At 38.6% G+C, this 13,259-nt stretch overlaps 1 long non-coding RNA gene across 8 annotated transcripts in view; it reads right to left on the bottom strand.

The window, feature by feature from the left end:
* The window catches only part of LOC307189277, a 925,047-nt gene that overhangs the window by 573,361 nt on the left and 338,427 nt on the right, over window positions 1-13,259 (bottom strand). The window lies entirely within an intron of this gene.

Genomic DNA, 13,259 nt, shown 5'->3' with positions numbered 1-13,259 from the left:
GGGAGTAGCTGAAAGAAGGGGGTGGGACTCTTCCTGAAGGGTGATAGACAACCAAGAGACATCTTTGACTCTGCCTACAATCTGCCGTGAAGAGAAGAGCAAATTCAGCAGTTTTTTGCAAAATTACCAACACAGCAAGAAAGGCTGGCAAACAGATTGCTCAGATGGACTGACTCTTAATAACTAGATCTATCAAGTCCCAGATTTGCTACTTGCTGGAGACTTCAAAGTGGGTCTGATTTTAAATCGTATTGATTTCCTCAAATTAGGGAAAACTCTCTGAAACATTTAGTAGTGTGGGCCATACTTGAGAGACACAGGGAGGTTTTGAATCATGCCAATGAGGATGACATCAAAGTCAATCTCTCCAAAGAGCTGTGTTATCATCTTGACTACCTTCTTTTATCTATGAACGAGTTTGGTTGCCAACTGCCAACTGTTTGTAGGTACAAACAAAAGGGTAGGGTACTCTCTACCCTTTTCTCTCCTGCTCTGTGCCCCAGGAAGCTGACTGTTATTGAATATTACTGGTCTCCTTTGTCCTATGGCTTCTGGTGGGTTCAGCCAATGGGAGGCACTGGCAGCTGATCTGGAGGTCAGGGGAGAAATGAGGGGGGTGGGTATTTATTCCTCAGGTCTCTTCCTTTCTGGTCACTGTGGCTTGGCTGTGTCCCTTTACAGTAGCCATTGCTCCTTTTAGGTAGCCCTCTCCTATTACTACTAACTAATCTCTGCAGGTCCCTAAACTGCTTAATCACCTTGTCTCTTCAGACCCAGGGGTGTTGAAAGCGTCCTGCTCTTGCTCATACTGGGGTACTTTCCAGTTCTTTTTCATGTCCTTTAACCCTACCGACCTGTTAACAGTGTCTCTATTGAGCTCTCCTTACATACTCTTTGAATGTGCCATTTCCTATCAGTACGCTGGGCAATACTCAAGGGTAGGAATTATTTGTTCAGTCAGATTTTGACAATAAAAATACCTAAGGCATAAATAAGTAGATCTGAATTTACATATGTAGCATAGAGGCTTAGGGAGGTCAAATGCTTTGCTCAAGGTCACAGAGAGAGTCATTAGTGGAACCAGGATTAAAACCCATCTTCTCCAGAATCTATATCCCATGTAATTCCAAGTGTATTCCATGGCCCACTAGCCCCATGAGTTTGCCATGATGGAAGATGGAAATAACTGTATATCTTGGGGAATCTCAAAACATATTACCAGTTTATAGATTTTAAGCAATCTAAAAAAAAGCAGAGCCGTTTTTCTTTCCCAGTTGCATCTCGTGGATGTAATGGTCTGTAAAATCCAGACTGGATTTCTCTGCTCCCCCAAGCATACTGGAAAAGGGGACTACTTCAGTGCTCCACAGTTTATGTATCCTTCTTTCAAGCTCCCAGTACAGGGTAATTTGAACATTTCAGCCCTAATAATGAGGCTGGGATTGTGATTGAGCTTGACTTGTGGGGTCACATCATTGGAAAATGACTGCTCAGACAGAGCCTTTGAGTTGGGGGATGTGTCAATAACAGATGCTCACTTGGGCTTTTGGAGACACCCCCAAACACATCTGCATCGTTATTTTCAAGTGGCATAGCCTAATGATTTGTATAGCCTAAGAAAACAACTTTTTGTTTAAGTATCTGGATATTTTCATTCTCCAACAATGATCAAAACATAGATATAACATATACTTCTCCTAAAAGCAGATATTGGCTTTTCTCTCCCATTCTATAGGTGGATGATTGCCTCTCAACAACACACACACACACACACACACACACACACACAGAGTGTTTGGCTCAGTATCCCTTAGATACTGCTCTCTATTTCCTCTCGTCAATAATGTCTCTTATGCAGATGTAGAGAATGGACTTGAGGACATGGGGGAAGGGGGAAGGGAAGGGTAATCTGGGACGAAGTGAGAGGGTAGCACTGACATATATACACTACCAGATGTAAAACAGATAGCTAGTGGGAAGCAGCTGCATAGCACAGGGAGATCAGCTTGGTGCTTTGTGACCACCTAGAGGGGTGGGATAGGGAGGGTGGGAGGGCAACGCAAGAGGGAGGAGATATGGGGATATGTGTATATGTATAGCTGATTCACTTTGTTACACAGCAGCAAATAACACAACATTGTAAAGCAATTATACTCCAATAAAGATGTTTTAAAAAAAATAAAAATGTCTCTTAGCCTTACTTAATGCAGTTTCTGCTTTAGTCATCACAACTCAAGGTGAGTGGAAAAGGAAGGGAATTAGCAAGTATTGAGTATCTGTATATGCCAGATCCTTTATATCTATCTCCTTTCATTTATTCCTTGGTGTTTCCCACAGGAGAAAACTGAGGCTTGGCACATTTGTATTCCTTTCCCAAGGTTTATAAGCTAACAAAGGTTTTAAACGGCTTGCTCCCTTACCAACATTCATTCCTTTGTTCCATTTATATTTGATGCTACCTGTTGCTAAGCATGCATTTTTGCAGGCACTGAGAGTACAGAAGATGTTGTTTAAAAATGCAACAAAGATAACCTAGATGCAATAACCAAAGTATATCCATGGGACTGTGGAGGCCAGAAAAGGGGCAGTACCCAATTCTGTAGGAGTGGTCAAAAAAGATGGTGAGTTTTGATGTAAGTGTTGAAAATGGAAAGTTTATTGGTTGAACATGATGAAGTAAGACATTCTACATAGGGGCTTCCCTGGTGGTGCAGTGGTTAAGAGTCCACCTGCAGATGCAGGGGACACGGGTTCGTACCCCGGTTCTGGGAAGATCCCACATGCCGCGGAGTGGCTAGGCCCGTGAGCCGTGGCCGCTGAGCCTGTGCATCCGGAGCCTGTGCTCCACAACAGGAGAGGCCACAGCAGCGAGAGGCCCGCGTACCACACACACACACAAAAAAAGACATTCCACATAGAGGGAAACAACACGAGCAAAGACAGGTGGCATTACTTGGCATCATATGTTTAGGAAACCATGATTCATTTGAGTCGGTTGAAATACAAAGTGTAAAAGAAGCATGGTGAGAAGTGAGAGATGAAGATGGAGCTGTACACAAGTTCTGATCTCAGGGCCTTATACTGTAAACCATGCACGGGGCTATCTAATGTACAAAATGCACTGAGGAAGCCCAGAAGAACAGAATGCGTGATGAACATGAGGATCTGTGAATATTTCACAGAGGAGATAGCATTCTGAATTTGGTATTATGTAAAAAAAATTAAAAAGAAACAGTTATAACAGCACATCCACTCTCAGTGCTCAAGTGCCCTTTGGCTGGAGTGCATACACATTTCTCTTAAGATACCTAAATCCCATTTGCTTTAAATAGAGCATTCAGTCTAAACTTATAACAAATGACCTGTCCACAATTAGTATTTTGTCAGGGTCTGCTCTTATAGGTCAACCTCGAGTTTTGGATGGGTGAGAGTTTTCTCTTAACAACGCCCATAGAGGTTTCCCCCCAAATCATGCTATTTTCCAAATGAGTTTGCAGGGAAATAAAACTGGTTTGCTTTAGGACCACCGATAGGGAGTTGATTCTCTTTGCTCAAGCACCCCAAAGGGATTGTAAACTTGAATGTTTAGCACTATTCTTGCCTATAGGCTATTGAGCTCTCTCAGGACCTCCTATCCAGAAACAGCTTCTGCAGTTCCACTTTTGTATGCTAATTGATTATTTTTTAATAATGCTTCTTTTTGCATTTTATTTGAATTGGTTGCACTGTAAATTAGAATGAGGAGGAGAGAAATGCTGAATATTGGTAGCTGGATGCAGCCTTCGAAAAGAAGGCAGGTTGTAAAGCTGCTTCAAAAAACTGCTGCAAAATTTCAGGCTTTGGCCTCAAGTTTCCCCTTGAAACCCAAAGACAGCATTTTCTTATGAAACCTCAACTCGTTACCAAATCTTACAAAATAGAATTGAGGGCAGGAAGAAAGAGAATAATAACTTTTTGTTAATATATCTCAGTTTGGCATTTGTTCCTTCAATCACTCATTTGCTGTTGAATCTATGTGTCCAATATATAATGAATATTTACTATGTATAATATATTGGAATCCATATTACTATAATGAGATAATCATATGTGAATGCTGCCCTTAAGAATTGCTCCACTAGACTATAAGTTCTCTGAAGATAGATGCTGTGCCTATTTTGCCCACAATTAAGTCTCCAGAACCTAGCAACACAACTAGAATATGGTGGATATTAAGAATTTAGATGGGATTTGGTGGTCCCACCCCTTGTCTTTCCCGTAGTGGAGGCAAGATAAAATCTCTCCATGATCTCATCTGAACAAGAAATATACGTGAAGAAAACAGCTGAATTTTTACAGAGCGCTTTTGTTTTTTTCAAAACAAAAAGATAATTATTTTACTTGATAAAGTTACAATTTGCCAATAAGATTTAACAACCATTACCATGAACAATATATCAGTATATCATAGTGATATATCATGCAACAATATAGCTTGTATCAATAATTAATATATCATAACTTAACGATATATCTTTGAGATATACAGGAAGCAAGTGCCCTTAAAGACAAGTAGAAATGGACTATTCCACTGTTAATTACAGAGCGCTTTTTGATTAATACTCAGGAAAGCATCAAACAGTGTTCATTGCAAAGCCTTGAAACAAGTTGTGTGGGAGAACATGAATTCCACTTCCTAATTCTGAATTTAAAATGCCCCCTGTAGGGAAAAGTCCAGCCCAGCTTACTTATCCAGTTGCAGGTAACAGAACTGAAATAAGAAAATCTGAAAATTGCAGACCTGTCCCAATTTTTTAGGTCTCTACAAAATATTTTTGCCACACCACCTGCATGGAGATGAAAAGGGCTCAAGAGGGTGAGGACGTCCAGAAGTACTCTGCAAAAGTTTACCTTGTCACTAGAGCAAGTTTAGGGGAAGATTAACATCTGTGCGTTAACCTTTACACTCACAATGTCTCTGCCCACAGGTAAACCAGGTCCCAGTGAATAACTTAGGCACTGCCAATTCAAAGTAACCTCTTCCTTTTGAAGGGCTTTGATTAATTAATAGGCTAAGAAGTTTGTACTTTATTCTGCAGGAAAAAGAGCTATCATACCCACGTGGCAACCATGGAAAAGGGGTAGTAAAAGGGAGTTTTTTGTGATGAGGGAACACTATTATATCTTGGGTGTACTGTGGTTACGTTCATCTAGACACTGGATTAAATCCCATAGAATTATACACACACACACAGACACACACACACACACAAGTGCTTAAAAACTGGTGAAAACTGAGTAAGGTCTGTGGTCTATTATAAAGGTTATACCAATGGTGATTTCCTGGTTTGATATGGTACTAGAGTCATATAAGATGTCACCATTGGGGGCAGTTGGGTGAAAGATTCTTGGGATTCTATATACTATTTTTGTAATTCCCCTTGAATCTCTAATTATTTCAAAATAAAAAGTTGAGAGAAAGTACCCCCACCCTCCTTGATTAAATTCTAATGCTTCAGGAAGTTGAGATATCCTGCATTAGATTTGTGATGGGGAAAGACTAGAGGCTACATGTCCATATGGAATCTCATGGCTTTTTTCCTCTATCAACAGATTAAAAAAAATTTCAATTTCCTGATTCAAAAATTTGACTCTGGGGGCTTCCCTGATGGCGCAGTGGTTGAGTCCGCCTGCCGATGCAGGGGACACGGGTTTGTGCCCCGGTCTGGGAGAATCCCACATGCTGCGGAGCGGCTGGGCCCGTGAGCCATGGCCGCTGGGCCTGCGCATCCGGAGCCTGTGCTCCACAACGGGAGAGGCCACAACAGCGAGAGGCCCACGTACCGCAAAAAAAAAAAAAAAAAAAAAAATTTGACTCTGGGAAGAGAGAAGTAAACATATCACTGGCAGAAAAGAAGATTCAAACGTGAAAATAATTGTTTTAATCATGTCTTCAGGTTTGGTACACCCCACAGGGAGCAGCTTGAAGCCAGGAGGAAACTATAGATGCTGAGGAGGCTGTGTTGGAAAAATTTAGAATGAATTCCTTTGAAATTTATGGATGAAGTGAAGGCAATTGACAATTTCACTGCATCACAATCTTTATTACTCTTTAATAGCACATCACCTTTAGTTACAGACTTTATGGACCCACGACAAAATATAATCTAGGAGGGAAGCAGCACACCAGAATAATATCTTTATGCAAAGGAGTTTTTAACATTCTAATGTGCTGTCACACATATTTTGCAATTTTACAATTATAATAATTATTTGAGGGAATTATTGATTAGTTCTTTAATTAGCTGGGGGATATATATAATTAAATTTTTATTAGCTTCATTTTACTCTGAGGGAAATGAGGCACTAAGCACTCAGATGACTTTACCACGTGTCTCCCACTGAACAAGGGGAGCACTGAGATTAGAACCCTGCTCTCTGGAAGAACCAAGCCTTGACCATTATTCTCTGTGACCAGGCTGAGCTTTGGTTTCGAAGAAACATCAGAACAAAGTTATTGTGCCTGATAATGCATGGGGAAAAAATGAACCTAACCTATGTGTTCTCAGGAAACTGTGAAGATACATATTTTTCACACATTTGGCAAATGAAATTGTAGCCATTTGCATGGAGCTTTCAAACAGATCTCATTCCAAGAATATTAAAATAACAGAAGCTGCAACTGTCTGTAGTTGTGTTCAAAGCCAATCTTTAGGGCTTGCTGCAACTTAGGGCTTCCTGGAGAAACCATCAAATACCACCAAGGCCCCTTCCCAAAGAATTGGTTTCCTCAAACATGCAAAATAATGGTGTTTTTTTACAATAAATGCTGGAAAGGGTGTAGAGAAAAGAGAACCCACCTACACTGTTGGTGGGAATGTAAACCGGTACAGTCACTATGTAGAACAGTATGGAGGTTCCTTAAAAAAACTAAAAATAGAGTTACCATATGATCCAACAATCCCATTCCTGGGCATATATCCAGAGAAAACCATAATTCAAAAAGATACATGCACCTCAGTGTTCATTGCAGCACTATTTACAATAGCTAGGACATGGAAGCAACCTAAATGTCCATCAACAGAGAAATGGATAAAGAAGATGTGATACATATATACAATGGAATATTACTCAGCCATAAAAAAGGATGAAATAATGTCAACACGGATGGACCTAGAGATTGTCATATTGAATGAAGTAAGTCAGACAGGGAAAGACAAATATCATATGGTATCGCTTATATGTGGAATTAAAAAAAAAGGCTACAAATGAAGTTATCTACAAACAGAAATAGTGTTACAGATGTAGAAAATAAGCTTATGGTTACAAGTGGATAAGCAGGCAGGGGGTGGGGGGCAGGATAATTTGGAAGATCGGGATTGACACATACACACTACTATACATAAAATAGGTAATTAATAAGGACCTACTATATAGCAGAGGAAACTCTACTCAATACTCTGCAATGGCCTATATGGGAAAAGAATCTAAAAAAGAGTGGATATACTTATATGTAGAACTGATTCAGTTTTCTGTACAGCAGAAACTAACACAACATTGTAAGTCACCTATACCCCAATAAATTTTTTTTTTAAATATGGTGTTTTTTAGATAAGTTGACCAGCAGAAGAGAATACACTTTCAAGAATATGGTTATCTAATTTACTATACTGGTGATATCACTGTGTTGGGAAAATACGATCTTGCCAACAAAGGGTAGCGCGCCAATGGGATATCATCACAGAAAAAAAAAAAAATTCTTGAGCTCCTACCTCATACCTTACACAAAATTAAATTCCACCTAGACTGCTCACTTAAAAGTGAAACGCAAACAATCAGGAATTCATAGGAGAACACTTTTTAAACCTTAGAATTAAGAATAATTTTTCATTTTGATGACTTGCTCAGTTTTTCTGGGTCTCTCCCAGGTATGCATGTTATTAAACTTTTGTTTGATTTTATCCTGTTAATCTGTCTCATGTCAATCTAATTCCTAGATCAGCCTAGATCTTAAAACCTAGAAGGGTAGAGGAAAATTTCTTCCTCCCTGACAGCAATCATCAGAATAAACAGTTCTAGTATATTATAATATTGAGCAAAAGAAATAGACAAGACACAAATAATTATATACTTATATGCCTCAATTTTTGTATATATATTGCCATCTGCAGCAACATGGATGCAAATGACTATATATATATATATATATATATATATATTTATATTTAAAAGGCAATCTAACGTACGCAGTTGCTTTGTGTGGTGGTAGTGACAGAAAGACCACAGAAAGAGAGATGGGGAGTGGAGATAATTTTTTGTTTGTTGATCTGGGAGATGGTTTTATGGGTTTGTTCAGTTTATAAAAGTTCATGGAGCTATATATTTATGACGTGATCATTTCTGAGTGCATATTATACTTCAATTTTTAAAATTTATTCTCTGTAACTTTTTCAGATTCGCCACTCTGTTCACTCATTCATTATCAGTTATTTTGAGAGCCCACCATGTGCTGAGTGCATTTCCAAGCCATGGGGTTACTACTATGAGCAAGCCATGAGGTTTATCATAAAATACCTCTCCTCTAGTCCAGGTTTTCAATATCTCTTTCCTAGGTTATTGAAACAGCCTCCTAATTGGTCTCATTTTTGTAGGTCTTACCTTCCTCAAATCTACTCTCCCTGTTGTGTAGAAGGTAACCTTTTAAAATTTTAATACCCTTCATGTCCCTCCTAGCACACAAGATAGAATTTAAGTTCCTGGATAATAATAAGCAAAATTTTTTAAAAATTAATAATATAGCTAACATTTATGAAGCTATTATGTGTTATGACTATGTTTATACTTATTTGATTTAATGATAAAAATAGGAATCTGTTTTGGATTCTATGTCATTGATCACATCTTATAGGTGAGGACACTAAGGCACAGAGAGGACACTAAGGTTACACATCAAGTGGAAGAATGAGTATTTAAGCCGAGTGAGATATGTCTGTAGAATTCATGCCTATAACCTAATTTCACCTATTAAACACTTCCTGGAGTGTTCCTGCCTCAATTCCTCCAATCTCCTCCTGAAAATTCTACTCTGTTTGTAGCACTCTGACTTCTGATCTTGCTTACTCATTCTCTTTTTCACTCTTCGGCTAGTATATGTTCATCTAGTCTCTTTTTCTCCAACCCCTTCTGCTGCCATGATCACCGTCCTCAGCACAACTCCTCACACGGTGTCCTTGGTGCCCTTGCTCAAAAGCCTTCAATTGGCTGTCCTGCCAATGGTTCAATGCCAAAATTTTACATCTACATTTATTGGCCCTTCATGATGTGGCCCAAACCTACGTTTTCATTCACCTAACTACTCCTGTTCACTCATTATACTCTTCTGCCCAATTCACTTATTCTTAATGCCTTTGATCCTCTAACGCCACTTTTCTTAAATCTCCTTCCTCCGTCTCTAAAGGTCCATATACTACCTTGCTCAAGCCACACTCAATATCATCTTCTCCAAAGAATCCTTACTTATGCCCAGAATCTTCCCTCATCTTTCCCAAGTTGGATTAGGTGTCTCTCCTCTGGTTTTCTGTTACACTTTCTGTTTCCATCTATCATTACACTATCACCAGTATTTCTTTCCATGGTAACAAAGTCGTACAGAGCCTCTACCTTTATACCAACCCCCATCCCTAACCACACATACATAATTATCCTTAGTGCCTAGAACATAGTAGATGACCAGTTCAAGTCTTCTGAACTAAATTGAAATGGAGGTGCTGTACGAACCTGATTTCAGTCTAATGGGCAAAAATGGACATATGCATTCACACGACACTCTATGATTGTAATATTACCTTTTCATGCCTCACTTCATGTGACCGTCTTAGGAATTATTATCAACATTTATTTTATTGTGAAACTGAGGCTCTGGGATATGGATTTACCCAACAAAGGTAACAGAAAATTATGAAAGAAACCCAGGTCTCACCTAAAAGTGAACTTCTCTAGAAAACCTCTCTGTAAGAATGTTACTTTTGTCAGAAACACAGAGGAAAAACAAACAAACAAACAAAAAACAACAGAGGAGACACACTTTTTGTTTTTAAAATATTTTTCTTGTCTTTAGTTCACTGTTAGATCTTTCAGGTCATTTACTACCTACTTGCAGATCAAAGGTTACTATTATCAAAATTGGATCTCTGGTGTCTTTTTATTTATTATTTCTCTTCCTCTTTAAGTTCTACACAGTGAACTTCCTAGAGTCAAGAGGACACAACAGACATTATTTCAGTAGAAGACCATGGATTGAAGATAAACAACATGGAAGAAAAGAATCGTAGGACTCATCCAGACAAGCCTTCCTTTTTCTGAATTCTTAGCTGCCAGATCTCAGGACACTCACAGATCCTAGAAAAGCAAGGTGTAAACTGAGAAGTCTAGTGGGACTTGTGGGCCTGAAAAGCTTGGGCTCAATATCAACCCCCTACACCAGTTAGGAGAGTATTAAAAATATACCTACATACACTGTGTTTATATGTATTTAATAATGACTAAGTGCCAGGCATCATGCTGGGTGCCAGAGATACAAAACTATTTAGTCTTTTGCTTTTACAGAGCTCACAGCCAAGTGGCTAACACAGCTGTAAGTGAATTAAAAAGCTCAAATACATAATTATAAAATGCAATAGGAATGCAACCCAGCAATTACCTTCTTGGGCATTTTTTTTTCAGATAAATAAAAACATTTGTTCACATAGAGCCTTGTTTGTAATCACCAAAAGCCAAGGGAAAAATAAACCTTTAGATGTTGATCAGTGGGGCTGAATGGTAAACAAACTGTGGAATGTCCATACCATGTAATACTACTCAGCAATAAAAAGGGTGAACAATTGATACACACAAAGACTTGGTTTCATCTCAAGAAATTTGTTCTGAGTGAAAAAATCCAACCCCCAAATTACATAATGTATTCCATTTACATAGAATTTTAAAATGACAAAATGGAGAAATGGAGAAAAAATTAGTGGTTGCTAGGGGGTTAGGGATGGCTCACAGTTATATGTGAGGAAAAGGAAGTGGACATGTGACTATAAAAGTCAATATCTTGGACCCTTATAGTGATGGACTCTTCAGTGTTTTGACTGTAGTGGTAGATACATGACCCTACATATGTAATAAAATTGCATGGAACTAAAGACACATGTGCAAAAAGTAAAACTGGGGAAATATAAATAAGGTTGGTGAAGTATATCAGTATCAATATAGTGGCTGTGATACCGCACTGTGGCTTTGCCAGAGGTTACTCTTGGGGGAACTTTGGAAAAGTGTACAGAGGATCTTACTGTATTATAACTGCATGTGAATTTACAATTATCTCAAAATAAAAAGTTTAATTAAAATACAACATGAGCTATAATGGTATTTATTTGATAGAATTAAGGTATATGACACAGGAATTTGGTCCAGCCTGGGGGAACCAGTAAAATCTCTCCTGAAGAGATGACATTTGATCTGAGGATGAGTATAAGTTATCTGGGGAAACAGTAAGGGACACCTAGGAGGAGAGGGCATGACGTGTTCTTAGAACTGAAAGAAAGGATACAGAATAGTATAGGATAAATTACAGAGGTAAGCAAGATTGCCATTATAGGCCATTTTAAGGACTGTTCCTTTATTTTGCACTTTCTTAAAACACTATCATACAAGGAATGCAATGGGTTACTCTGGTGACTCTAGGGAATAAAACTGTCTTCCCTAGAAATACCAATGGGATGATTTTTATTATTACTTTCTAAAACAAAAGCTTTCAAAAAATATTTTGTGTGTGTGTGTGGCCGGGGGCTGTATTATAATATAGTGAATTTCCCTTATCTGAAACTATTCAATAAGAGTGGTTGACCATTATAATTTTGGACATATATAATGATTAGGAACAATATTGAAATAGATGATGCCTAAGTTTCCTTTCCATTTCTATAAGATTATGTCTTAGAGTTCTTTTTGCACAGGATTAAAGAAGAAAAGGGCAGGCAGATTTGGGAGAAATATCTGGAAATTGATCATAGCATCTTGGGTTGATTTAAGGACTTGTTCTAATGAGTAATTGCATCATTCAGGTTGCAAAACCCTGAAGCATGGTGAGTGATAACAGGCATGACATCACAGAGGACTTCAAACATGGGTCCCTGGAGTCATCTCTTCCTTCAGGTGGATGAGTCTTTTCTTAATGGTCTGCACTGCAGGCCAATCCATTCTGGATTGGATTATAAACCCAAGCTCTCCTATTACTTTCAAATGACGCATTTCTATCTCTGGCGATGAATAAAACAGATCAATGCCACATGTATGTTTTATTGGGTCTCCTGTGAAATGAATCTGTAGTGAGACAGCCAGCAGGATGGAGTTGACATGAAGATGAGATTTGTAAGTGAGGACATATTGACTATTTTCATCTCAGCTCAGGCAGTAATTCCACCCAACGCTGCTTCTCCTGTTTGAGCTCATTATTTATGCCATAAAACCATATCTCAATGATAATAACAGGCTTCATTTACAAGCCAGAACATAAAGCATCAGCGCTCATACAGCTCAACATCAAAAAACAAACAACCTAATACAAAAATGGGCAGAAGACCTAAATAGACATTTCTCCAAAGAAGATACACAGATTGCTAACAAACACATGAAAGGACGCTCAACATCACTAATCATTAGAGAAATGCAAATCAAAGCTACAGTGAGGTATCACCTCACACCAGTCAGAATGGCCATCATCAAAAAATCTACAAACAATAAATGTTGGAGCGGGTGTGGAGAAAAGGGAACCCTCTTGCACTGTTGGTGCGAATGTAAATTGGTACAGCCACTATGGAGAACAGCATGGAGGTTCCTTAAAAAACTACAAATAGAACTACCATATGACCCAGCAATACCACTGCTGGGCATATACCCTGAGAAAACCATAATTCAAACAGAGTTATGTACCACAAGTTCATTGCAGCTCTATTTACAATAGCCAGGACATGGAAGCAACCCAAGTGTCCATTGATAGATGAATGGATAAAAAATATGTGGCACATATATACAATGGAATATTACTCAGCCATAAAAAGAAACAAAATTGAGTTATTTGTAGTGAGGTGGATGGATCTAGAGTCTGTCATACAGAGTGAAGTCAGAAAGAGAAAAACAAATACTGTATGCTAACACATATATATGGAATCTAAAAAAAAAAAAAGGTTCTAATGAACCTAGGGGCAGGACGGAACTAAAGATGCAGACATAGAGAA

This window comes from Stenella coeruleoalba (genome assembly GCF_951394435.1).
Source record: "Stenella coeruleoalba genome assembly, chromosome: 7".
Lineage (NCBI taxonomy): Eukaryota > Metazoa > Chordata > Mammalia > Artiodactyla > Delphinidae > Stenella > Stenella coeruleoalba.
Note: the sequence above shows the minus strand (reverse complement) of the source record. Positions and strands in the feature narration are given on the sequence as shown.